The sequence below is a fragment of the Taudactylus pleione genome, unplaced genomic scaffold, assembly GCF_031769625.1.
Source record: "Taudactylus pleione unplaced genomic scaffold, aTauple2 ptg000377l, whole genome shotgun sequence".
Taxonomy (NCBI): Eukaryota; Metazoa; Chordata; class Amphibia; order Anura; family Myobatrachidae; genus Taudactylus; species Taudactylus pleione.
In genome coordinates this window covers 3,593,613-3,620,429 of record NW_028284778.1, presented here as the reverse complement: position 1 = coordinate 3,620,429, position 26,817 = coordinate 3,593,613, and the positions used below count along the sequence as shown (strand labels likewise).

Below are 26,817 nucleotides of genomic sequence, written 5' to 3'. Positions count from 1 at the left end.
TAACAGAGGCCAGAACAGGCAAACCCTCCTGTGCATACGCCTCACAAATAACCAACCGAAGCCAACGGGCCAAAGTTTGTTTGCCGGCAGGCCAACCCCTCTTGTGAAAACCAAAGAGGACGAACAAGGAATCCGACTTCCGAATGGAACTAGTCCGGTCCACATAAACTTTGAGAACACGGACCACATCTAAGGAAGCCTCACCAGCCGAGAGATCAGGTGACTGAAATGCCGACACAACAATTTCCTGATTAATGTGGAACTTAGAAACCACTTTATGAAGAAAACCCGGGCGAGCGCGAAGCACTGCCCTGTCCTGGTGAAAAATCAGAAAAGGAGGACGACAGGAGAGAGCCCCAATTCTGATACCCTTCTAGCTGAAGCAATCACCAGTAGAAAAGCAGCCCACACAGATAGTGCAGACACATGAACTTTCAAATAAGCTAGGCGTAAGCCTAGGTTCAAACCAGACTGAAGGAACGCCAAAACTCTAGAAACACGAAAAGCCTGAGGATCGTAGTTTCTGGACTCACACCATTGAAAATAAGTATGCCTCTGTTGTAAATCCTGGCAGAAGCAGGCTTGCGCACCTGTAGCATTGTGCTGATGACTGAGCTGGAAAAACCCCGGGACCTTAAGACGGATGTCTCAAGACAGACGACCCAGACCCGGGTAAAGGCAGGGCCCCTGAGACAACAGGTCCCGACGTTGAGGCAGAAGAAACGGAGCGTCGATGGAGAGGCTCCAAAGATCGGAGTACCAAGGACATCTGGGCCAAGCCTGTGTCACAGCAGAAGCTTGCCGCCGTCCTGTTTGAATTTCCGGAGGACCCGAGGCAGCAGTGATATCGGAGGGAATAGATACGCCAGCTGAAATGTCCATTTCACTGACAGCACATTGACCAGGCTTGCGCCGACGTCTCTTGTCCTGGACCCGTACACAGGCAGCATGTGATTGTGACGGGAGGCCATGAGGTCCACCTCCGGCAGTCCCCACCTGTCCACGAGTAGTTGAAATACCTCTGGGTGAAGCGACCATTTCCCCGGGATGCACGTCATGACGGCTAAGGAAGTCCGCTTCCCAATTGAGGTCTCCTGGAATGAAGACTGCCGAGATGGCTGGAAGGTGGCACTCCACCCAAGACAGGATGCGTGACACCTCCGACATTGCTGCTCGACTGCAAGTCCCCCCTTGATGGTTGATGTACGCCACCGTGGTGGCTTTGTCAGACTGAACTTGCACGGCCCTTCCTTGAAGAGCGTGACCGGACAACTGGAAGGCCCTGTACACGGGCCGAAGTTCCAGAATGTTTATGGGAAGAACCGCTTCTTCCGCCGTCCAACGGCCCTGAAGTGAAAGTGGACCCGTCACTGCCCCCCAACCCCAGAGACTGGCATCTGTCGTGAGCAGAACCCAGTCCGGGATCCAAAAGGGGTGACCCTTGGTGAGATGTGACGACTGAAGCCACCAAGCAAAGGACAGGCACACCTCTGGAGACAACACCAGCATCTGAGTCTTGATCGAATGCCGACACCATGGACCCCAGAACTCTTATTGCCGAGTGAACCGACACCTGGGAACTCATTAAACACATTAAAAAGTTTCCATCCTGAATGTGGGTACTCTGAGGAACTTGTTCAGCGATTTCAGGTTGAGGATAGGCCGATGAGACCCATTGGGTTTCGGAACCAGAAACAGAGAAGAGTATTAACCCGTCCCCCGTTGAGAAAGCGTAACAGGAACAATGACCCCTGCTTTCAGCAAGGACTCTATGGCTTCCTGGATCTGCAAGGCCTTGGTCTTGTCCTGGGAATGACTCATGCAGAAGAACTGTTGGGGGGGTCTGTGACGAAAGGAAAGGGCGTACCCCTGAGAGACCACTTCTCGAACCCAAGTATCCATGGTGGTATTGCACCAGCCATGGGCGAATTGAAGTCGGCCTCCCACTCTGGGATCCCCCAGAGAGGCCCGTCCCATCAGGCTGAAGGCTTATCCTCTGGCTTGCAAGCAGGACGTCTAGTGCTCCAGGCCTGCTTCTTTGGTTTAGGGGCAGCCTTGGTTGACGACTGCCTCGGGAAAGACTGACCCTTGGATTTCCCCCGAGTACGAAAGGACCGAAAGGCTGAGGTTCTAGCCTTAGAAGGCGCAGCTGCTGATGGCAGAAACGCAGACTTAGACTTTGCCAGGGTATCAAGAATTTTGTCTAGTGCTGGGCCGAACAAAATTTCCCCATTAAAGGGTAAGGCCTCCAGGCCCTTCTTGGAATCCGCATCCGCTCTCCAAAACGGAGCCACAAAGACCGGCGAGCAGAGACCACTGCTGCCGAAACTTTGGAAGTCAGAAGGCTGGCATCCAAAGACGCTTCTCCAATATAGGAAGCGGCAATGCCAGCACATTAATGGAAGATTTCGTCTCCACTTCCTGGACAGGGAAATCCGAGTCAGAGTCCTCAGGCAATTCCCCCTCATCCGAGGACGCATCTGAGTCTGATAGTTGCGCAGACTGGGATGACATAACAGTGCGTTTGGACGCCTTTTGAGGTTTGTCACACCGTAACATAGTTTGAAAGGTGGATGATGAGGCCGCCAAACTCTGGACTGAACTGGAGAACACATCCACCCATGGTGGTTGACCAGTCTGCGGGAGACCCTGGAAGGAGCAGACCGAATATACATAGGAAACCCCGTATATGGATTAACAGTCTGAGGCCCAGGGGGAGACTGCAATAATTGCGGTATACCCGGAGAAGGGGGGATGGCTGTTTGTGGTAACCCCTTATGGGGGAGAGCAGTCGGGACCGCCAGACGGTCCGCGATGGAAGCCAGCACCTGAGGAAACACAACGCCCAAGGAGGATCCTGTCCCGAAGTAGAGGGGTTAGAGGGACCAGATAACTGACGGCACCTTACACACAGCCCATCCTGTGATAAATCCTCAACTTCCTCATCAGACATGATAAAATATATATACAGATATATATATCAACACAACAGGGAAGCTCAGTTTTTATTCTTGGCGCACCCATAAGCATGCAGCACACAAGCCCACAAATATGGCAGTGTAGCACACAACTGTATGAGACCGACCTCACAAATACATGAATTTATATAAGTGAGATCCAAGAAGCGTCCATCCCGACCTCACAAATACATGAATTTATATAAGTGAGATCCAAGAAGCGTCCATCCCACAAACGCAAGTGGTGACCCGCGACTTACCTTGTCCCCGGCGATCCGGTAGCAGACTAGGGATTCCTCCAGAGTCCGGCTACTACAGACTCTGGGGTCCCGCTGCGATCCCCAGATCTGTACTGGTGTCGCAGCGCCGGTGGGGTGTAGGAGCAGCAGCTTGGACGTCCAATGGACAGTCTGATGTTGCTGCTCTGAAGAGTAGTAAAAAAGAAATGAAATTAAATAAAACTCTTAAAATAAAATAAGCTTAGGCTAAGCAGCCCCCTCGCTAAGGGTGACCCAACTCCGGCCGGGCACCAACTAAAACTGAGGTGCATGTATCTCGGGGACGGGGTATAGAAGAGGATGGGCCCAGTGCATCCTTGGAGCAGCAAAAGCTTTAACTGCGTGGTGCTGTGGATCCAGATCCAGCTATACCCCAAGGTCAACCCTGTGGACCCCCTATGGACCCTGAAGTAGAAAAAATTGGAAAAAACCAGATCCACATAAAATACACTAAAACAAGCCAGATCTACATAACCTACTCTGAAAAAGCCACATACACAAATAATACACTGAAAAAGCCACATCCATATAAAATACATTGCGGAAAAAAAAACTGGATTCACATAATACAATCCAGCCCCTCCATGTGTCACTTCAGCAGCCCCCCATATGTCACAACAGCAGACCCTCATGTGCCACTCCAGCCCCTCCTCTCTCCCCGGGCCACTGCAGTCCAGCCACCTTCCCCCACACTCCCTCCCACTCCACGGGCCACTCCAGCCCCCCCCACATCACAAATAAAATAAAAAAACACATTAAAAAACCCATAGCTCTTACCACTGTCTGTGTCATGTAGGTATGCTCTGGCATCTGCGACCGCGTCCTCGTGGCTGCAGGTTCAGTCACAAGCTGAGCTCCGCCTCCTGTTTGCAGTGTGACATCACCCATACATGCCTCCGGAGTGGAGCAGACTGCCTACGTGTAAGTACCATGCTGTCCTGTACCCTCCTGCCTCTCTCCTACCATGTGATGTTACTGTATCACTTTGATGTGAGATCTGCACTTACAGAACTTTTTGCCATCATGTATTGCACTCATGCTCTATAACACTGACATGTCTGTAGGTCTACCCCATGTACGGCGTTCAGGACACTTTGTGGGGCCATATAATTGACAGATAATAAGAATATATAATGATGAGATGAACAAGGCGGTGACTGATACAATGGGGAGGGTTTGTGTATGTAGGCAAAGTGTGACAGGAATGGGAGGTCAGCAGCTGTGTGAAGGGGGGAGATCTGACAGGAATGGGGGGTTTGGAACTGTGTGCATGGGGGGGTCTGGCAGTACTGTGGGGGTGAAGAACTGTGTATAAGTGGGAAGAGTGTGACAGGAATGTGGGGGTCAGGAGCCATATGTGGGGGGGATCGGACAGGTATTGGGGGTTTGGAGCGGTGTTCATTGGGAGGGAGGGGGAGTAAGGAGCTGTCTCCGGCAAAACGCGGCCCCCACCCACTAATGGCTGCCATTGAAGCGAGAGGACGGGACAGACACTGACTGTGCTGTATGTTCAGGGGGCAGACTAAGGTGAATTGGCATATGCTGGGTCCCTTCACTAGTAATAATATATATGTCAGTTATTACGCTGCCACCTGTATATGTATTTCAGTATATGGTGTATATCAGTGATACAAAGTATAATATATATATCAGTTATTACATTGCTGAATCTATATATTACAGTTCACCATGAATATTAGTCGTATTACATAGACTTTAGATCTATGTATCTTGGTAGGTGTATATATTGCAGTTTATGAAGTATGACATTTTTTATATTACTGTGTAGTAATATTACAGTATAGGATGCATATTAGTGATATAATTATATAATACACATTACATTGCTATATTTATATTACTGTATATGATGTATATTAGTATCACCTACAGCAATGCAGTTTAATACAGATTTCTATTGTGTATACTAGTGATATAAGTCGTGCAATAACTGAATATACTATTATATTACAGTTATTATATTACCTCCTTAAGTTTAGGATTTTTCCTTTTACTGCAATAGTCTGCAACTGCTGCTGTGCTGTGTAACTACTGTCCCGGACGTTCTATGTCTATGGGCGTATACATTGAAGATCACATACCCGGCCTAGAATGATTGGAGAAAATCGTGTTAAAATTTTTGTCTTCACTTTGGACCACAGAAACATGGCCACCGCTAAGCCTCCCTTTGCTATTCGAGCAAACACCTAAGAGACCAGGGACAGGGCCGTAGCTAGGGTAGTGCGGCCAGTGCCATTGCACAGGGCACCACAGGGCAGGGGGCGCTGTTTGGGCCTGTCAAATTTCTGTTTATTATCATTCTCACTTGTAGCTTCCTCTTATTTCATCCCCAGCATCTCTCCTGGCCTCTCCTATCTCTTCCCTGGTCCTTCCCCATGAGGCCATGGCCCTTTCTTGGGTGCATTATATCCCTTTGAAAAATGAGGGGGGCGCCAATGCTCTTTCTGGCACAGGGCATCAAAAAGTCGAGTTACGGCTCTGACCAGGGATATATTGCTCCAGCCCTAGTATCTGCCCTCTACTTACCATGTAAAATTAGATGTTTATTACGCATTATTGAAATGGTGCCTGTCACATTGTCCTACATCTAAAAACTCTGGTGTACAGAAAAAAATCTGTAAAAAATCTTAGAGCCTCCCTGCGGCACAGCCGGGCATGCATATGAATCGTTCTATATTATAGAATGATTCATATGCATGCCCGGCTGTACGTCCATTGCCCCCAGGAATTTAATTTTTACCCCATGTGGGGTAATTAACCCCTGTTCCCTGACCACTGGTCTAGTGGATACGCGGCTTAAGCCTTGGAGAGAGATAAAGTAACAATCAGCTCTTAACTTCCATGTTACAGGGTGTGTTTGAAAAATGACAGGAGTTGATTGGTTGGTACTTTATCTCTCTCTAAGGCTTAGTATATAGACCCCTTAGTCATTATAACGCGACCAGCGTTTGCAGCCACCTGTAGCAGGTACAAGCGGCACTACAGGGGCATTATATGGGGGCACTACTACAGGGGCATAACTATGGGAACACTACTACAAGGGCATTATATGGTTGCATTACTACAGGGGCACAACTATGGGGGCACAACTATCTGATTTCCTTCCTTTCAAATCAAGGGGGTAACGTCGGCGTATCTAAATATATTTTGGGGTAAAAGGTAAAAAGTTCCCTGACCCCTGCACTAGACGATATTTTGAACGACAACGTTCACTATATCGTCCAGTGGATATGCCGTCTACGACCAGCGATGCGCGCTCCCGCTGGTCATTGACGACGCTCATCGTTTGAACCTGCTGTCCAACCTTACAATATCGTCTGCTTGTGCAGATTAGTGATAAGGGAGGGTGCCAGCACTGAACGATATCGTTCGGTGTGTGTGTGCTCAATGTCATTAAGGACACTGAGCACACCACTGCCGGGGACACACTAAATGATATCGCTCATGGAGCGAATCTTTTAGTGGATACCCGCCTTTAGTACATAGACCCCATAGGCAGAACCCATCACTGATTCCTATCACAAGGATTGAGCTATTTTGAGGTATAGTGGGGGATGCCAATTGTTTGTGTCACATATACAAAACTTAGGGAGTCATTTTCAGGAGGGGGTCCGTAGTGGCCCGTAACAATCCCTATGATATAAGACCCACTAATGTCCACTCTCCGTCCACACATACTCCAGCACTGTGGTAAGAAAAGGGAGAGTAAGAAGCAATGCTTACTGACGATTAGAGACTGGTTCGGGGGCTACAGCTGATGCTGGAAAGCTGAGGACCAAAGGCTTGTTTTATAGAAAAGCTTGGCAATAGCCGGCATAACCATTCTCCGACAAGCCATACTGGGTGGGTACTGTAACCGTGCCTTGCCTCAAGCACCAACCAGCTGATGAGTGTACCCAGTTATAGAGATTCCCCAGGGATTGGCTCAATTATATATAGAATTATCTGGATATTTATTTGGGGGTGTAAACACATCCCACTTAAAACATTTTGGCTTGTACTATAGACTACAGGCCTGATTCAGTTAGGATCGCTATTGTGTATGAATCTGTGAATATGCACGAAAAGCAGCTGCGAATGTATGCCAATACCTGCCACAGCTCAGCCGGCATAGAGACGCCCACTGCTGCTTTCTCACATCCGTACTACCTCGCAGTCCTGCGTATATATCGGTACAATCGCCGCACATCGGCTTATCAGGTGACATTTACACCAGGTCAGACCAGCCGCAGAAACTACAAGTCTTGTCGCACGCAGTGAGTCCTCAAGCTGCGTATGCAATCACAGCGGCAAATTTATGCACACCCAGGAAACGGCGTTCAAACGGACACGTTTGCATTTTTCCAGCCACTCCCCCGTCATCACCCCCAAACGCTCATGGCCTGTCGCTCACTCTGCGATGGATTCCTCTGTGTGTGACTGCTGCACACGCGCAGTGCATACACATTAACAATCGATCGTTCTGTGTATGTAATTGCAATTACATACGCTGCTGAATCAGGCCATATGTCCCGGGAAACGCTGAAATGGTGCAGTCGTGGTTACTTGTTAACTCCAGCTACAGATGCTCAGTCTATGCAGCTTTGTGACATGAGGCAGCCACGGTATTGTGTGTCACATAGATTGTAAGCTCTTGTGAGCAGGGCCCTTACTCTTGTTTCATCCCCCCCCCCCCCAGGCTGACTAACTCAGCCAATAGGTATACACTGTAACTATCCCTACACTTGTACTTATGTAAATGTGTCAGTTTAATTACTCTTTATCACTTTGTATCTTTTTGCTATACACAATGCTGCAGAAATGTGTAGCGTCTTATAAATAAATGCTGATAATATGGTAAAGGTGAGGTGACTCTCCACTGTCAGAGGCTATAGTACTTTGATCCTATATAAAATAACCTTTGATAGAATCTATTGCGTGTCTTTGGTGTGACAACGCCCTCCCTGGTACCGTTACACGGATGTGCCTCAGATGGACGTGTGGGTGGGTGAGAGCTAATTTACTGCTAGTGTAACCGGTCACTGCTGCCAATTGGTACAATGCATAAAAAACAAAGAAAAGTGGATCAGCAAAGGAAAGGAAAACAAAAACATCTAATCATGAACAAAAAGGATAGTTTTTTTTTATTTTTATTATTTAAAAAATAACTTAAAAAAAAAATAAAATAAATTAATTGAAGACTCCAAGGGCCACATTTAACATTAGAAGGTGGTGTAATTTGGGACCTTGACTAAAACATGTTCCTCTGCAGGGTGGGGGCGGGCGTGTGAACACATTTAGAGTTGGGAAGAGGGTGTGTGTTCTAGCTGAACTCTAAGGGGTATATTTACTAAAGTGCGGGTTTTTAGAAGTGGAGATGTTGCCCATAACAACCAATCAGATTCTAGCTATTATCTTCTAGAAGGTGCTAGATAAATGTTAAGGAGAATCTGATTGGTTGCTATGGGCAATATCTCCACTTCTAAAAACCTGTACTTTAGTAAATATACCACTAAATCTCAATGTAGAAATGAAGCTGCCCAGTGTATGTGGGCTACATGCAAAATCAGTCACTATTTCCCCTGCATGCCAGCAGTTTCTCCATGTTCAAATTGCAGTTTTTGGGCCTCATTCTGAGTCGGAGGCTGCTGCAACTGCGTTAGTGTCTTCTGCTCTAGCTGCGCCTGTAACGTTATGCTAATGATGGTATCAGTCCTTCCTCTGCTGTACAACTGTGTGCTGAGTGCGGAAGGTCTGAGACGCCCACTATGAGCGGCTGCAGTAGCAACCATTGAAAGCACTATAGGGACTTCCACCAGCTCAGTGTTAGGTGCAGAATCTCAGTCAGAGTATGGCGTCCAATAGGAGCGAATAAGCACGAAACCACTCCTACGACACGTCCTTAAAACAGAAGATCTTTATATGTCTGTATAGCCACCACACATTCACCACCCAATACATTTCAGAGTCCATGCGGCTCAATAGATATTGTGACTCTGTACGCAGTCATCGTGGGCCGCATGTGCCGTACAACTTTTTAGGGATTTAAATGCATGCACAGCAGCAAAATAATCGCCAACTTGTGAACATCGACAATTCGTCCGACTTGGAATCTGGCCCTTTAGAGCGATTTTCTTTCAACTCCAGACGAGTCACCAAATGGTTTCTCACGTTTGGAACCCAGCAAGTATTTCTCCCCCTTATGAAACCTCTTGTGTCTGACAAGCGATGACTTATATCGGTAACATTACCCACATCCGGAGCAGGCATAGAGCTTTTCTCTGGTGTGGATTCTCAGGTGATTAGCAAGTGACGATTTTGCTCTGAAGTCTTTCCCACATTCCGGACATGTATATTTCTCACCAGTGTGAATTCGTTGGTTTCTCAGTAACCTCCTTTTGTCAGCAAACCGGTCTCCAGAGTCAGTACACTGAAACGGCCTCTCTCCCGTGTGAGTCCTCTGATGGACAACAAGTGTGGCTTTTACTCTAAAATGTTTCCCACATTCAGGACCGGTGTGCTTAATGTCCATGTGAGTTATCTTATGTCTGCCTAATGTCCTTCTCTCTGCAAACCGTTTCCTATATTCGGCACATTGGAAAGGTTTCCCCCAGTGTGAGTTCTCTGATGGCCGACTAATGTCCCTCTCGCCGCAAACCGTCTTCCGCATTCGGAGCACTGAAATGGTTCCTCTCCCGTGTGAGTTCTCCGATGGCTGGCTAGTCTCCATTTTTCCGAAATTGTTTCCAACATTCAGAACAGCTAAAGGATTCTTCTTCTGTCTGATGGCTGACCAGCCTCCACTCATCAGTAAACTGTTTACCATCGCAACACCCAAATGTTTTCGCTTCCGAGTGACCCGCTTTGGGAACATTGGTATGGCTTCTCACCTGTGTGATATCTTTGATGTACAACCAGTCGGGAATAGATCCAAAAGCATTTCCCACACACTGAACATTGAAATGGTTTCGGTCCAGTGTGAGTTTTCTGGTGGCGGGCGAGTAAGGTGTTCCTCAAAAAATATTTCCCACACTGAGAGCACTGCGGTGTTTTCTTCCTAGAGTTCTCTCTCCAATATTTAGTAAGATTTGAGATATCACCAAAAGTTTTCTTTTGTTCTAGTTCGACATTTTGTCTCTGTACGATGTCACCACTCGTGTGACCAGGATGAGCTGCGTCAAAGCACGGTTTCAAAAAAACATTGTCTATTTTTCGCTCTATAACTTGATGTTGAGCAGAATGTAATGTACTAACTATGTATTCTGGATTACTAGAGATATTATTTATATTACCTATAATAGGGGAAGTTTGGTGAATCATTTCTACAGGTTCATCCAACTTCTTGTTTTCTTTTACTAATAAACTGTTCTGTTTAATGTCACCATCAGCATAACCTAATGTAATTGTGTGATCTAAAGGTGTATAACTATCACTATATGTCAGGTCTCCTCCATCAGATGAGACGGATTCCTCCTTACTATGAGTAGGTGTATACTGTGTATGATATGTGGGTGTGTAAATGTCAGTGTCTGTGAGGTTTCCTCCATCACATGAGATTGATTCCTCCTTAATATGAGTAGATGTATACTGTGTATAATCTGTGGGTGTATACATGTCAGTGTCTGTGAGGTCTTCTCCATCACATGAGACTGATTCCTCCTTAATATGAGTAGATGTATACTGTGTATGATCTGTGGGTGTATACATGTCAGTGTCTGTGAGGTCTTCTCCATCACATGAGACTGATTCCTCCTTAATATGAGTAGATGTATACTGTGTATGATCTGTGGGTGTATACATGTCAGTGTGTGTAATATTTTCTCCATCACGTGAGATATATTCCTTAGTCTCATTTGTTACTGATTTCAACCCATTTTGAATATTATATATATTAAAGCATTGTGACTGTTGATAATTTCCGATAACATGTATATCCGTGTGTCCACAATCTAAAGAAGGAAACTTGGTGTGGGAAACTACTTCATCTTCCGAGACATCTGAAATACATAACAAAAATAAACACCCATAAGTTAGACTTTTCTTCAATGTAGTGTCAACATTTTATTTTTGCCTGTAGCACAGGGGAATATATATATGATCAACTCAGTGTATACGGTCACTCTGGGTTATCAAAAAACACAGGAGCTTGTGTCTGCCATATAGAATTTTGGACCCCTTCCAGACTCGGCCATTCCCAAATCACTCCGTAACCCAGCCACAAAGATGTTACATCTATATACTGCCATTAGGCCACACCCCAAAACTGTGCTGTGATATGGATATGTGATAATCCTAAAACTGACAGGACCGCTCTGAAGGAGATAAACAGAATATTGGGCAGATAACCTGAGTTTTACACGAAAAGGAGAGTTATGGTAAAACTTAACCTTGTTAACTCTCTTTCTTGGAAGTCCATAGGGTCTACAGGGAGACAATGGGGTGTAGGTGGTACCTGGAGGACCGGACATCTACAGCAAGGCTTTTCAATTCCAGGATGCTCCGGTCCTTCCCCTATACACTGCCTGCAGCCTGAGGGCAACTCAGTTTTGTTAACAACCCCAAGGCAGGAGCAGGATAGGAGAGAAGGAAGAATGGTACACTGAAGAAACACACAGAGAAGGGAACAAGTGACCAAGAGAAGAAACCCTTAGAAGCCAGGTGCATCAGGGTGGGTGCCCTGTGGACCCTATGAACTTCGAAGAAAGAATGAGTTAACAAGGGTAAGTTTTACCATAACTCTCCTTTTCTTCATCAGGGTCCATAGGGCTCTACAGGGGAGACCATGGGGATGTCCCAAAGCAGTTGTTCAAGGGCGGGACGCTCCTGACCTGAGAGGAGAACCCTGCGCCCGAAGGAAGCATCCTGAGAGGCAAATGTATCAAAAGGCATAGAACCAGCAGAGGCGCTACGCTGGGCTGCCCACGAGGGACCCGCAGAGCGAGTAGAATGAGCAGATACTGTAGCTGGCACAGAAAGGTCAGTCTGCGTGTAAGCCTGTGAGATAGCCATGCAAATCCATCTGGCCACAGTTTGTCAGCTGGCCATCCGTTCTTATGAAATCCGTATAGGATGAAAAGGGAGTCCGATTTCCTGATACAACTAGTATGGTCCACTTAGATCTTCAGAGCATGGACCACATGCAAGGGGGCCTCGCCTGCCAAGAGGTATGGTGATGTAAAGGCCGGAACCACAATTTCCTCATTAATATGGAAACGAGAAACCACTTTGGGAAGGAAACCTGGGCACATTCTAAGAACAGCCCTGTCCTGATGAAAGATTAAAAAGGGGGAGCGACATGAAAGTGCCCCTAAATCTGATACCCTATGGGCAGATGCTATAGCCAGAAGAAACAGAGTCTTCACAGTGAGCCATTTGACATCCACTGATTCCAATGGTTCAAATGGAGGTTCCTGAAGTGCATGGAGAACCACTGGCAAATCCCACGAAGCCACAGACAAAGGGAGGTTGTATACGTAGCACTCCCTGCAGGTAGTTGTGACCATCTGGTAGAGGAGCAATTCTATGCTGAAACCAGATAGTGCAGAGAAGTGCACTCTCAAATGTTAGGCAGAGGCCAAGATCCAATCCAGCCTGAAGAAAGGCAAGTATTCGAGAAACCTTAAAAACCTGAGGGTCGTAGTTTCTAGAGGCACACCACTGGATATATGTATGCCACACCCGGTGATGCGCTCTGAGCATGGTCTGGACCACAGAGCTAGAAAACCCTTTAGACCTTTGGACGGATGTCTCAAGAGCCACGCCGTTAAAGACAGACGGGCCCGGTCCGGATGTAGACCGAAACCCTGAAACAACAGGTCCGGTCGTTGGAGAGGAGCATCTATGAAGAGACTTTGTAGATCGGAGTACCAATGTCAAATGGGCCAAGCCGGAGCTACTAACAGGACTGTGCCCCATTCTTGCTTGAAGAACCAGAGGAAGAAGGGAGACTGGAGAAAAGAGGTACGCCAAATGGAAGGTCCACTTCACTGACAATGCCTCTACGAAGGCTGCTTCAGGGACCCTTGTCCTGGACCTGTACACTGGAGGCTTGTGGTTGTGTCGTGAGGCCATGGAGGTCCAAGTCCAAGTCAGGTGCTGAAAGACTCCCCTGCATGCACATCGTGATGACTGAAGAAATCCGCTTCCCAAATGAGAATCCCCAGGATGAACACTGCATAGATGGCGTTCGGTCCAAGTGAGAATACGTGACATTGCTGATCGATTTCGAGAGCCTCCCTGGTGATTAAGGTAGGCTATTGCTGTGGCGTTGTTGGACTGTACTTTTACTGGCCTGCCCTGGAGGATATCCTGAGCCAGAGTGAGGGCTCTGTAGATGGCTCGGAGTTCTAGGACGTTGATTGGCAAGATTGCCTCGGCTGGTGTCCAGCATCCTTGGAAGGAGTGCTGGCCCGTCACTGCGCCCCACCTGCGGAGGCTTGCGTCCGTGGTGAGGAGCACCCATTCCGGGATCCTAAATTGGAATGTCTGTAGCCATCAGGAGAGGGACAGGCAAACCTCAGGAGAGAGGCCCATCGTCTGGTATCTGATCATATGGGGCAGCCCATTCCACCTGGAGAGGATCAAGTGTTGTAGGGGCCTGGAGTGGAACTGAGCGAACTCCACCATGTAGAAGGTGGATACCATGGATTCGAAGGTCTGTATTGCAGAGTGAATTGACAATCTGCGACTGTGGAGTAACCTGCGCACTTGGTGCTGTAGTGCGGAGATTTTGACTACTGTCAGCAAGATTCTCTGAGCCTAAGAATCTAGGAAGGCTCCCAGATGCACCATTCTTTGAGAAGAGGTCAGGGAAGACTTTTTCCCAGTTGATCAGCCAGCCTTGCATTTGTAGAAAGTCAATGGTTACCTGTAGATGGCGGTGAAGGACCAAGTATTGGAGCAGTCTGATCCCCTGACGATGAAGATGGGCCGCCATTACTGCCATGATCTTGGTTAAGACCCGTGGAGCTGTAGAAAGCCTAAAAGGCAGTGCTTGAAATTGGTAATGTTGTTTTAGGACAGCAAACTGGAGATATCGCTGATGAGAGGGCGCTATAGGTACATGTAGGTAAGCGTCCTGAATATCCAGACACACCATAAAGTCCCCAGACTCCATAGCCAGGACAACAGAGCGTAGGGTGTCCATACGAAACCTCGGCACCTTGATAAACTTGTTCAGAGACATGAGATTGATAGGTCGATGAGACCCTAGGGGCTTCTGAACCAAGAAAAAGGTAGAATAACCCTTCCCTCGCTGTGACGACGGGACTGGAATTATAAGCACTGGGTGCAGCCAGGATAATGGCCGACTGGAGGAGACGGGCCTTGCTTGGGTTTGAGGAAGGGCCTGTGCAAAAGAACTCCTGGGGGGGGGGGGCGGGGGTCGCCTCTGGAATGAGAGGGCGTACTCGAGAGAGACCACTTCTTGTACACAGGTGTCTATGGTGGTTTGACACCAGCACTGGGCGAACTGAAGAAGTCGGCCTCCCACCCAGGGGAAGGCCCGCCCCGTCAGATGGAAGGCTTGACCTCAGATTTGGTTGTTGGACATCTAGTAGCCCAGGCCTGCTTGGGTTTAGGCTTGGAGGTCCTTGCGGATGCCGACTGTCGTGGAAAGGACTGACCCTTCGCTTTTCACCGAGGATGAAAAGGACGACATCCAAGGCCTTGTAGAAGATGCAGAAGGAAAGAAAGCTGTTTTAGAAGCTGCCAAGGTAGTCACAATCTTGTCCAATTCTGGGACATACAGGATTTGTCCAGAGTAAGGCAGAGATTCCAAGGCCTTTTTAGAATACGAGTCGGCCTTCCATGAACAAAGCCAAATGATACGACGGGAAGCTAGGATACCAGTATCCAAAGCTGCTTCTCCTAAAAAGGAGGCTGCATCTCTAATGTGCAAGATGTAGAACAGCTGTTCCCGAGAAGTATCAGAGGGAAATGTGTCCTCTAGGGCATCTGCCCAGCTCTCAATGGCTTTTGCCACCCAGGCCGTAACCATGGCTGGACGAGCAATATCTCCTGTAAGATATTAAACAGATTTGAGGCAAGCTTCAATCCTTCTATCCGTTGTCTCCTTTAGGGAGGTTGCTGTATGGAGAGGTAAGGTAGAGTTCTTATCTAAGCGTGTCACATGGGAATATACCGCTGGGGGAACGTCCCATCTGGTGCAATCAGATGCTGGAATAGGATAAAAAGAAACCAAGCGTTTAGGCAGCTGAAACTTTTTATTAGGCATATTCCATGCTTCACACATTAGGTCAGAAAGCTGATCAGAGTGAGGGAACTCCGGCAAAACTACCTTCTGTTGTTTAAAGAATGGCTCTTTTGCCTTAGGAGTGGGCTCTGCATCTTCTCTTTGAAGAACTGATTTTACAGCTCTCACAAGTGCAGGTATATTCAATTTATATGGCGGCTCTTCCTCTCCCGAGGGAGAGTCAGAGAGAGAGAGAGAGGTCTGCGTCTTCTGCCTCTCCAGATGATAACTCAGAATCTGAGAATGGGATAGACTGGGAAGATACCCAGTAGAGCTACTAAGCGTGCTGTGTTAACGGCCTCTCTTTTGCGACATGTGTTGAAAAACTGTAGAGGTAGCGGACAAACTCTGCACTGGGGGTAGAAAGTACGTCTACCCAGGGAAGGGGCAAAGGAGGTACCTGCATTGCAGAGAGTACCTGCTGTGGCCATCCCATAGGCGGAGCAACCACAGGGACCGCTAGGTGGTCCGCAATCTTTGCAAACACCTGTGAAAAGGAAGCCCAGGAGAGCTTCTGAGGGGGGCTGCAGGGGCCGATGGGCCAGGTGCAGTATAACAAGATGCACATAGATCATCTTGAAGTGAATCCTCTGGGGATAAACCTACCAAACAGGACTTGCAGGAAACCAGGGAAGGAGCAGTAGCCTGCTTGTTACTCTTGCCTTTGCTGCAAGGATAGCATAGCACACAATATGGCACAGGGCAGTGAGCAACACAGATATATGCACGACATGACACATTGCAGCACGCAACACAGGTATACAGTATGTGACAGCCTTCACAAATACAAGTAGATTTGAAGTACAGTGAACCCCATATACACCAGTATTCCAGGGTTACTGTGAAAGAAAAAGGGAAAGGTATAAGCTGACAGTAGAAGGCCAGAAAACAGAGCAAGCATAAGTCACATACAATACAGAAAATACATCTCACTGCTATGAGCATACATGTAATTGCAATGGGCACTAAAATCAACTACACAGACCGCAGTGGCTGGTAGGAAATTGTGCTATATAACCTGACACATAGGTGAGGTATATACGGAGACTGGATCCAGCGTTCCCGAGGACCTGTGGCTGGCTTGTTATCAGTAGAAACTGGCCTCCGGAGGTCTCTGAGGGGGCGGGGGGGCAGTTCAGAGGCGGCAAGATCGCATTGGTATGGCGCTCTGAGCTGGGGGAGGGGCTGCAGGGAGAGAGCCGACATTAACCACCGGTTCCCTGGCCTCTATGCACCAGTAACGTATGCCCTGGTGGTCTAGTTGAGTCCCCGACGGACCAGTGTCCACATCAGTGCCTCCAGTCTGTCTCCAGAGACCGAAGGAGAGACTGCCAATACGCGGGTTCCCGCCTTATCTGTCCCCTTGCATCCTGGCTGCAGTCTGGAGACCGAGGATCTATGCTAGCCAGGTACCCCACTAAGAGTACCTAGCCTGTGGCTGGAGTTGCAGTCGCAGACATCCAGAGGACTGTCTAGCGCTGCTTGCTCTGCTATAGTAAAGTAAAATAAAATAAAATCATAAAAATAAAGCTTGGGCTGCTTACACCAACGAAACTGAGTTGCCTTCAGGCTCTGGGCGGGGTATAGGGGAAAGGACTGGAGCATCCTGGGACAGAAAAAGCTTTGCTGGTGTTGTCCGGTCCTCCAAGTACCACCTACACCCCATTGTCTCCCTGAAGAAATTTCTTATACATTCAATCTGGGGGACACCACAATTCTGACGCTGGGACTTCCCAAAGCAAGCCCAACAGAAGAGGCTCTTATGGTAAGGCCGCAAGCTAGCATCGGTATGGCTGAAATTATGAAAATGGTAAAACTCGGTGTATTCACAGAAAACTAAGTTGCTACCATGTACATTACTCCAGCGAATCACCATGGCGAACCGTCCAAGAGGCCCCAACCGCACGAGTCGAGTGGGCCGAGGCGGAACTGGCACATCAGCTTGGAGGCTGGCCAGCCCTGCTTGGGAGCCTCCACAAGGATCTACAAACAGGGCAGCCTCCTAGGTAGGCTTGAATTCCAGATCTGCCTACCAAGATTGGAGCCAAAGCGATCTTCAAGCGGATATCGCCAGGGCGGAAATCCGTTACAACAGTAAGTCCGGAACTGCATCGCCCATATATAGAGGCCTCATGGATCTGAGTTCACCCTCCACCTGGGAAGAATCCGAATCAGAGTCCACTGGAAAAGAAGACTGATGTGATTTAGGACGCTTCCCAACGAAGGATGTCCCAGCGGTAGCGGTTATCTTATCCGTGGAAGCTGACACCCTAGGGAGGCATTTCTATATATTAAAAGGCCCCAACGGTTCAAGATCAGAAGAAGTAAGAGGCTCCCGTTGGGGTCCAGGGATTGGGGCATCACTGATGTCAGACTGGCAATCCACCTGCTTAGAAGGGTCTTCAATTTTCCTCTGCCATGGACTTTGCACAATCTGTGATGGTGGACTGTCGTGTCGCTCCCCCGGGAGGCTGTCTGTGCACCTTAGGATCACAAAGAGCGCACATGGCCCCTGGTTCTGTGCAACGCTTGGACAATTATGCATCACATTTAGAACATAAATATAACAGTGCGGAGGAAAAACCCTGTTTAGACTTTGAGGATTTTTCTCCCTTTCTAGTCATGCTGTTGGAGCACAGGTACAAACAAGAACAGGTGGAGAGTGTAATATCCTGCCTGAGGTCACAGAGACAGAGTGCAGCAATAATCTCAATAGACACAGCAGAGCTAACTAGTAACTGTATTCTGCTTAACACCGATATAAAATGCAGGATAAGGTTCAATAAACACTGCAGTGTTATAAGGCTAGTACTAAAAATCTATCTGAAAATCAGTAAACAGGCTGGGCACAGCAGGTGTCCTATACTAATGAGACCCGCTCTGAGGCTGCGGGAGTCCTAAAGAAAACCTAATAGCTAATCTAAAGAGTGCCTAACTCCACAGGCACTAAGAAAAAACTGATGTTTGGGTGAAGCGGGAGGGATTAGAGGTGGCGGAGCTAGTTAGTTAGTTTAGTGCCTGCTCCTGAGCCCGGCCCTTCTTATCCACAGTCAGCAATGCAGTGTCCCCCAAATCGGATGTATGGGGAAACTACATCAATCTGTGAAGTTATCACACTGATCACCAGACATTGGGAGATTTCTCACAGCTTGAAGAGAGAGCACACACTTCTGGATTTGTGGGCGCAGCTGGCAGAAGTGCCCACAGGTGATCAGGATTAGTGGGCTACGGTAAAATCTCTTATTTTTTTCTAAGCCCCCCTCCCTCCCAGCCGCTATAGAGGACAAGTCTGACTCACCCTCCGCAGTTTTAAGGTATATCCACAGGATGAGTCAGGTTCATCCTTAGCAGCAAACGAGGTAAAGCAGTGATTAAAATTTAAGGAACAAATGTAGAAAGTATAACAACTGGCTTGTTGAAGCTGGATAATTGGCTGAGACCAGATCAATTTAAAATTAAATCGCAGCGAAGCCATCTTGCGACTGGCCGCAAGACTCCATTTTGGAAATGAGATTTCAAGACGCCATTTTGCGAATGGCCGCCTAGGCGCCATTTTAGATAAACTTACCCTTTGGTACATGTGGCGATATTACTATTAGCAACATGCGATTGCATCTTTCATCATTTCCCATACACACATTAATACTCACATATTAGCGAATGCATAGGACTTTGTATGAAACCGCTGTTTTACTAGCTTTATGTGCACGCATCTGCCCCAAGTTAACTAGCGTCCTTATATCAAACCCTGAATACCCACACATCACATATTCACACATAAGGTTCAATAAGCTCTAAAGTGTATGATTTAAGTTGGTTCAGTTAGTTTAAATACTAAGAAATAAAGGTATTTGATAACTAAGGTATTATACATGCTAAACAAGTCGTGTTTGGTTTTGTACTGATGCGTATTCTTTTTACAGTATTCCGGTGTTATCGGTGGGGAGGTCGCATCATGCAAACTCAAGTTATGGATCGCAGAGCCTACAAGCAACAAAATGTATATTTTAGGAACAACTGTTAGGATGTTGCAGGGGGCGTGAAGAGGAAGACCCCCAGCTGTTAGAGGCAGGGAGAGTCTATTTGAACCAGCCTGTTAAAAGTGCTGTAACAGATGCTTCTCCCCTGGGAACCAATGACATCAGCAACAAACTTCCCTATTGTCCTGTTTATTCTGGGGGGGTATAAATATGTGTGCTCGAACGCTGAGTTTTTAGTCTTCGTGCTGAATGCTGTATGACTAGGGGTCTCTTGCTGATGCCTATCTCTTGGTCCGGAAGCGCTGCGTATGTATACTGTACTTGGGTCTGTATAATTTCCTTTTGCGCCTAAATTGTGTCTGGATCAATTGCGTGTAACTGTCTGAACTTTTACCTGAATAACACTTGTGCTTTGGAACCACAGATTCCACGTTTAAGTCTTTTATTTATGGTATGACTGCGTACGCAAATTAGCATCATCTTTAGAGGTTTATAGGAAGGGTTTTAGAAGGTATAGGCAGGGGTATATTGAGGTTCTGATCCAGTATCGTTAGGCTTAACCACTCAACAACATTGGTCTTCCCTTACCCAGTGATGTAAGAGGCTGGTGATTCTCCATCATCTTGTCCTTGTACAGATCCATGTGTCCTTCTATATACTTCTCCTCCTGCATGGAGAGATAGACAGTGACATCCTGACATTTTATAGGAAAATGACACGCACAATGATACAGTCATCACCCAGACACATCCCCTGGTATTACTGTATAATGTCCCATTCCCAGCAGTCACCTCTCCAGTCATCACCCAGACACATCTCCCCTGATGTTACTGTATAATGCCCCATTCCCAGCAGTCACCTCTCCAGTCATCACCCAGACACATCCCCTGGTGTTACTGTATAATGTCCCATTCCCAGCAGTCACCTCTCCAGTCATCACCCAGGCACATCCCCTGGTGCTACTGTATAATGTCCCATTCCCAGCAGTCACCTCTCCAGTCATCACCCAGATACATCCCCTGGTGTTACTGTATAATGCCCCATTCCCAGCAGTCACCTCTCCAGTCAGCAGCTGAATGATCTTGTTGGTAAGTTCCAGGATCTTCTGGTCACTGTCTTCCTCACGTACTAGTGAGTGAGGTGGAGGCACAGTGATGGGGCTCTGGGTCCTGCTCAGTCCTCCACAAACATGGTGACAACTGTTGGGTGTCAAGCGTTCACCAGACTTTTTCACAACAATATAATCCTATAAAATGGAGTGACTCTGTTAAGTATGAATATGTCCCTCCCTGGGTATGAGTAAAATATTCCTTTATCCCTCAGCCTCTCTATAAAACAAAAACATCTTGTATGTTCCGATCTAATTAAATCTATTTACACATTCTGGATATCTTCACATCCCTGTTTAATTATGGTGATGTCACTGTGACACACCCAGACTCCCTCACCTCCCTGTGTTAGTAATAGAGATAACAGTGATGTCACTGTGACACTCCCAGACTCCCTCACCTCCCCAGTCAGGTCCCTGTGTTAGTAATAGAGATAATACTGATGTCACTGTGACACTCCCAGACTCCCTCACCTCCCCAGTCAGGTCTCTGTGTTAGTAATAGAGATAATAGTGATGTCACTGTGACACTCCCAGACCCCCTCACCTCCCCAGTCAGGTCTCTGTGTTAGTAATAGAGATAATAGTGATGTCACTGTGATACTCCCAGACTCCCTCACCTCCCCAGTCAGCAGGTAGATGATCTCCAGGGTGAGATTGAATATCCTTTCAGTCATCTCATTCCTGTATGTCTCCATCCTCTGCAGTCTTTTTTGTTCCTAAAAGGTAAAAGTTTGAATATTACTGGCAATATAATCTAGCGTTCCCGCTAGGAAGGAGGGCAAAAAGCACCCTGCCCTCACAGCCTGCGGGTGCCGTCTTCACCCGCGGGACGCAATGTCCCGCAGGTGGAGAAATGTGCGGTGACCCGGTCACCGCAGGAGAATAGATCAATTCTCCCTCTCTGCAGCGCTTGGGGCTGCCCGGCGCGTCCCCAAGTATGACAAAAAGGGGATGCGTCTTATAGACACGCCCCCTTTTCATGACCACGCGCGCCTTCGGAGCGCGTACAAGGTTGCCCTCTCTAGCTCCCTAGCCTGCCGCCGGAGCTAGAGTGAACACTAATAATCTTCAGTATAATATAATACAGTTCAATTACTACAACGCTGTTAGTATATGGCATATTACAGTACATGACATATTAGTAGTATAAAATACAGTATAATTACAGATCAGTTATTACTCTACATCAGGACCGTCCAAGACTTCGATCGCGGTCGGTAGCTCACGACCAACTTTGTAGATCAACTGGGAACGTTGGTCTCTGAAGTGATCGGAGGCTAAAGAAGCCTGTGGAAAGCTTGTGCGCCTACTGGATCTAGTTAGATAGCAGCAGCGACTATTGGAGTGAATTCGGGAGCACTAACGGCATGGAGTGGTGCCCAACGTGAAGACAGGTAAGTACTGGCAGTGGGGCCTGTTCTACACTGGGAGGAGGCACCAGTATTGGGTGCACTGCCTAAGGGGTTCTAATACAAGGTGCATTGCCTAAGGGGCACAGCTACAGGGGCATTGCATAAGGGACACTACTACAGTGGTTATTGTATAAGTAGCACTACTATGGGCATTATGTGTATAAGTGGCACTACTGTGAGCATTGTGTATAAGAGGCACTATTGTGTGTCGTAATGTGAATAAGGGACACTACTATATGTGTAATGTGAGTAAGATTATGATGCTGTGTGGAGTAAGTTGAATTGGGGATAATATGCAATTTCAGCAGGGCCAGGCCCCTAGCTGCGAGGTCACGCCCCCTTTTTTGGGCTCGGTAGATCAGAAAAGGTTTTTAGTTTTAAAGGTAGATCGACTCCAAAAGTCTGGCCACCCCTGCTGTACAGTAGTGTTCACTCTAGGTCCGGTGGCAGGCAGGGCGCCGGACCTAGAGCAAGGGCACTTCTGCGAGTGCCTAAGGCGGGCATGGCCAATGAAAAGGGGGCAAGTCTTTATGACGCTTCCCTTTTTCGTCACTCTTGGGGGCGTACCCGGCACTTATGGACATGCCGGGCACTCCCCCAAGCGCCGCGGTCACTGTAAATGGATGCCAGCGCCCGGCATCAATTCACGGGCGGTGACCGCTGCTCTGCCATTTTCCCCACCTGTGGGACACTGTGGCCCGTGGGTGGAGGACAGAACCCGCAGGCTGTTTCAGCAGGGCGCCGCGCTGGAGGGCAGGGTGCTTTCTGCCCTTTAGAAATAGGGCAGGGTGCGGCACCCTGCTGAAACATTCATGCTCCTGAGGAAGCTGGGATTACACTTACCCAGGGAAACGCGTTGAGCTTTAAACCACACCACTTTGGACCTATATGGAATATTGACTCTTACCTACGGATTATCATTTGGACCTACATTTCTCCGGATCACCGGATTGCGGCTAATCACCTATGGACACCCCTAGAGCACACAACAACTAAGACTGAGTGCTTATGGACTTTGGGGATCATTCCACATTCACTGGTGAACATTGCTTCTAATTCATTGGAGGAGGTCCTATATCCAGTAAGACATAATAGGAACGCTAGTGGTGTATGTTTCCTTTTTTTGGCACACATTGGAACTTTTCATCTTTTATCATTTTTTTTTTTTACAGTATTTTCTTGCACAATACCATTTTGGATTTTAATTGATAATATAATAAAATATTTTTATAGCAACATCGTCTATATGAAATATTAACCTTTTTCTAGCCAGCGCTAGTTTTTTGTTTATTTATATGATAATATAGAGAACTGACTACCCTCTCACCAGCTGCTGTTGGCAGCGCACCTAAAAACTCCTTTGTGTATATACACCCCGCTGAAACAGCCTAGCGTGAATGCTAGTACATGATGTATATTAGTGACGCATAGTAAAATACAGACCAGGTAGAGCACTGCTGTGTGTATATATTACAGTACTGTATATGATGTATATTAGTGACACATAGTATAGTTATACGTTTGTGCGCGCGCGACCGAGAAGGGGGCGTGGTTATTGAAAAGGGGGCGTGTCTATAAGAGGCGTCCCCTTTTCGTCACTCTTGGGGGCGGTCCCGGGAAATACGGACACGCCGGGCAGCCCCCAAGCCCTGCAGACAGGGAGAATAGATGCTGGGCGCATGTAAAATATACACACAACATACTGCCGGGCGCATGTAATATATACACACAACAGTGTGATACCATATGTCTCAAATATACATCATATATTGTGCTGTAATTTATACACACAGCAGTGTTATATGATGTATATTAGTGACATATGGTATAATACAGACAGGTATAACACTGCTGTGTGTATATATTACAGTATGATGTATATTAGTGACATATGATATAATACAGACCAGTTATCACGCTGCTGTGTGTATACATTACTGTACTATATATGATGTATATTAGTGACATATAGTATAATACAGACCAGGTATAACACTGCTGTGTGTATAAATTACAGTACTATATATGATGTATATTAGTGACATATGGTATAATACAGACCAGTTATCACGCTGCTGTGTGTATACATTACTGTACTATATATGATGTATATTAGTGACATATAGTATAATACAGACCAGGTATAACACTGCTGTGTGTATAAATTACAGTAGTATATATGATGTATATTAGTGACATATGGTATCACACTTGTGTGTATATATTACAGTACTATATATGATGTATATTAGTGACATATGGTATAATACAGACCAGGTATAACACTGCTGTGTGTATATATTTCAGTATGATGTATATTAGTGACATATAGTATAATACATTACAGACCAGTTATCACGCTGCTGTGTGTATACATTACTGTACTATATATGATGTATATTAGTGACATATAGTATAATACAGACCAGGTATAACACTGCTGTGTGTATATATTACAGTACTATATATGATGTATATTAGTGACATATGTTATAATACACTGCTGTCACATATGGTATCACACTGTTGTGTGTATATATTACAGTACTGCAAGGCTCGACAAATCCCGGGGGCGAGGTCGCCATGGCGACCAGATTTTGCTACCTGGCGACCAGATAATCCAGGATGGGAAGAAGCAGATCCTCGTCAGCCCTAGCGGAGAAAATATATATTTTACTATATACTGCCACTGCCGACAGGAGGAGGCTGCCGGCTGTCAGTCTATGCGGCCATGATTGATCAGTCCAGCTCCACCTACAGCAGGTGATCTTTGATTTCGCTCTCTGCACACACATGACATTGTGCAGTGTAGAGAAGCCCAGTAGCAGCAACTGGCATGCAGCCACCGGGACATATAGGAGGGAGGGGGGTAGATGCGGTCACCATGAGGAGCATCGCGGTCCGGACGCCCAACCATGCAGCCCCCACGGGTAAAGATGCCCAGAAAGCCACATCACCAGGACGACACTGCCCCTGATAGGCCTGAGAGAAATAGGCGCCAACACCTGACCGGAGACCAGATTGAGGTGAGCCAAGCAAGGAGTGTGGGGAGAGAAGCCAGCAGGGGGAGGAGAGGACTTGGAAAACGGAGTCTGGGGAGAGGAGCGAGGTGGCAAAGGCTGCCATGAGCCGGGGAGTGGGTGAGTAGGCTGACTGGCAGATTAGGGGAGAGCGGAGATGCTGCTGGAACAGGGGAGTGAATGAGTATACTGAGACTGGCATAAGGGGAGGGTTAATGTGTGAGGAGGCTGACATGAGGGGTGTGGAGGCTGCTGCAGGAATAAGGAAATTGGTGAGGAGGCTGAAGCACTGGAATAGGGGAGTGGGTGTAGAGGCTGGCATGAGGGGAGAAGAGGCTGTAGGAATGAGGGGACTGGGTGAGGAGGCTGACATGAGGGGTATGACTGAGGTGACCCAGCATATTATTACTAGTAATAACATAATACAAATGTTATTACATTGCTGTGTGTGTATTACTGTATATGCTGTATACTGTAATATATACACACACACACGTGTAAATATACAGTATATGATGTGTATTAGTGATATAATTTATAAATATATGTCAGTTATTATATTGCTATATGTATTACAGTACACCATGTATACTGGTCATATAATTTAGATCAGCAATTACCTTGCTAGGTGTATATATTGCAGTTTATGAAGTATACTATTTATTACACTACTGTGTGTGTATATATATTACTGTATGAGATGAATATTAGTGATATTATATAATACACATTACATTGCGATTTATATTACTGTATATGATGTATATTAGTACCATATACTGATGTATATTAGTAGCATATACAGTACAGTAATACATTTGAATGCACGTTACTGGATTACTTTGTGTGCATATTACATATATATATGGTGTATACTAGTGATATAAGATATACAATAACTGAATATAGCATTATCTAACACAATTATTATATTACCGCCTCCAGCCCAGGAGATTTCCTTTTCCTGCAACAGTCTCCTGCTGCTGCGCCTGTGATGTGACTATTGTCCCGCCGCAGGTCCGTCCAACAACGAATAGGATATTCTCCAAGATGACAGGATGTAGCTAACTATTACATTTCTGTCTTCACTTTGGACCACAGAAACATGGCCGCCGCTCAGCCTCTATTTCGTATCAGATACGGAGCTAGCACGTAGGAGACCAGCGTTATAGTGTTCCAGCTCAAGTAGTATCTGCCCTTTATTCACCATGTGTTATTGTACAGCTGTACAATGGTGTCTGCCACAATGTCCTCCACTAGCACAGCTCTGGTCTACAGAAAAATGGCCGACCAGCTACAGTATTACTACCGTATTAACCATACTTACTGACTTTTCACTAATGCTTTCCAGGAGCAGCCATCATTAGGCCCCGCACTCCCGGGAGAGTTAGGTCTAGACTATACAGCGCTGATGGCCCTGTGACTTCACACCCACGTGACTCGGCCTGAAAGGGGGAGGGGCGGGGATGCTAACGGGGGACCAAAAGTGTCCCCTCGCGGGCTCGCTACGCTCGCCACGCTTCGGGCACAGTGGCTCACTGCACTCGCCACAGATATTTATTCCCTCTCTATGCCCTAGTGGATGGTAACGCAGGAGCAGTCCAGCCTCCTGCAGCTGCATACCTCCCAACTGTCCCACTTCCAGCGGGACAGTCCCGTTTTTATGGGACTATCCCGCTGTCCCGCCCGTGGGCCGCAGTGTCCCGCGGTGGGCGGGAAGTTGGGGAGAGCACACCTGCTGCTCTGCCTAGCAGAGCAGCGGGTGGGCCTACTCTCCCGGGAGAGTAGGAAAGTATTAACATACCT

General features: G+C 47.0%; 1 protein-coding gene and 1 pseudogene across 2 annotated transcripts in view; both read right to left on the bottom strand.

Annotated features, from left to right (window-relative positions):
• Nucleotides 1-5,279, bottom strand: part of LOC148508039 (uncharacterized) — a 171,308-nt gene extending 166,029 nt beyond the window's left edge. Inside the window, 1 exon segment of the mRNA XM_088445157.1 lies at nucleotides 5,222-5,279. The gene's annotated coding sequence lies outside the window, so the exon portion shown is untranslated.
• A 3,449-nt stretch (nucleotides 5,280-8,728) lies between these two features.
• Nucleotides 8,729-26,062, bottom strand: LOC148508038 (uncharacterized; annotated as a pseudogene). Its single transcript, XR_015869635.1, has 5 exons — nucleotides 25,948-26,062; nucleotides 21,197-21,295; nucleotides 20,526-20,714; nucleotides 20,057-20,135; nucleotides 8,729-11,232 (listed from the first exon to the last, which is right to left on the bottom strand). The product of XR_015869635.1 is annotated as an uncharacterized LOC148508038 (transcript).
• Nucleotides 26,063-26,817: the final 755 nt, after the last annotated feature.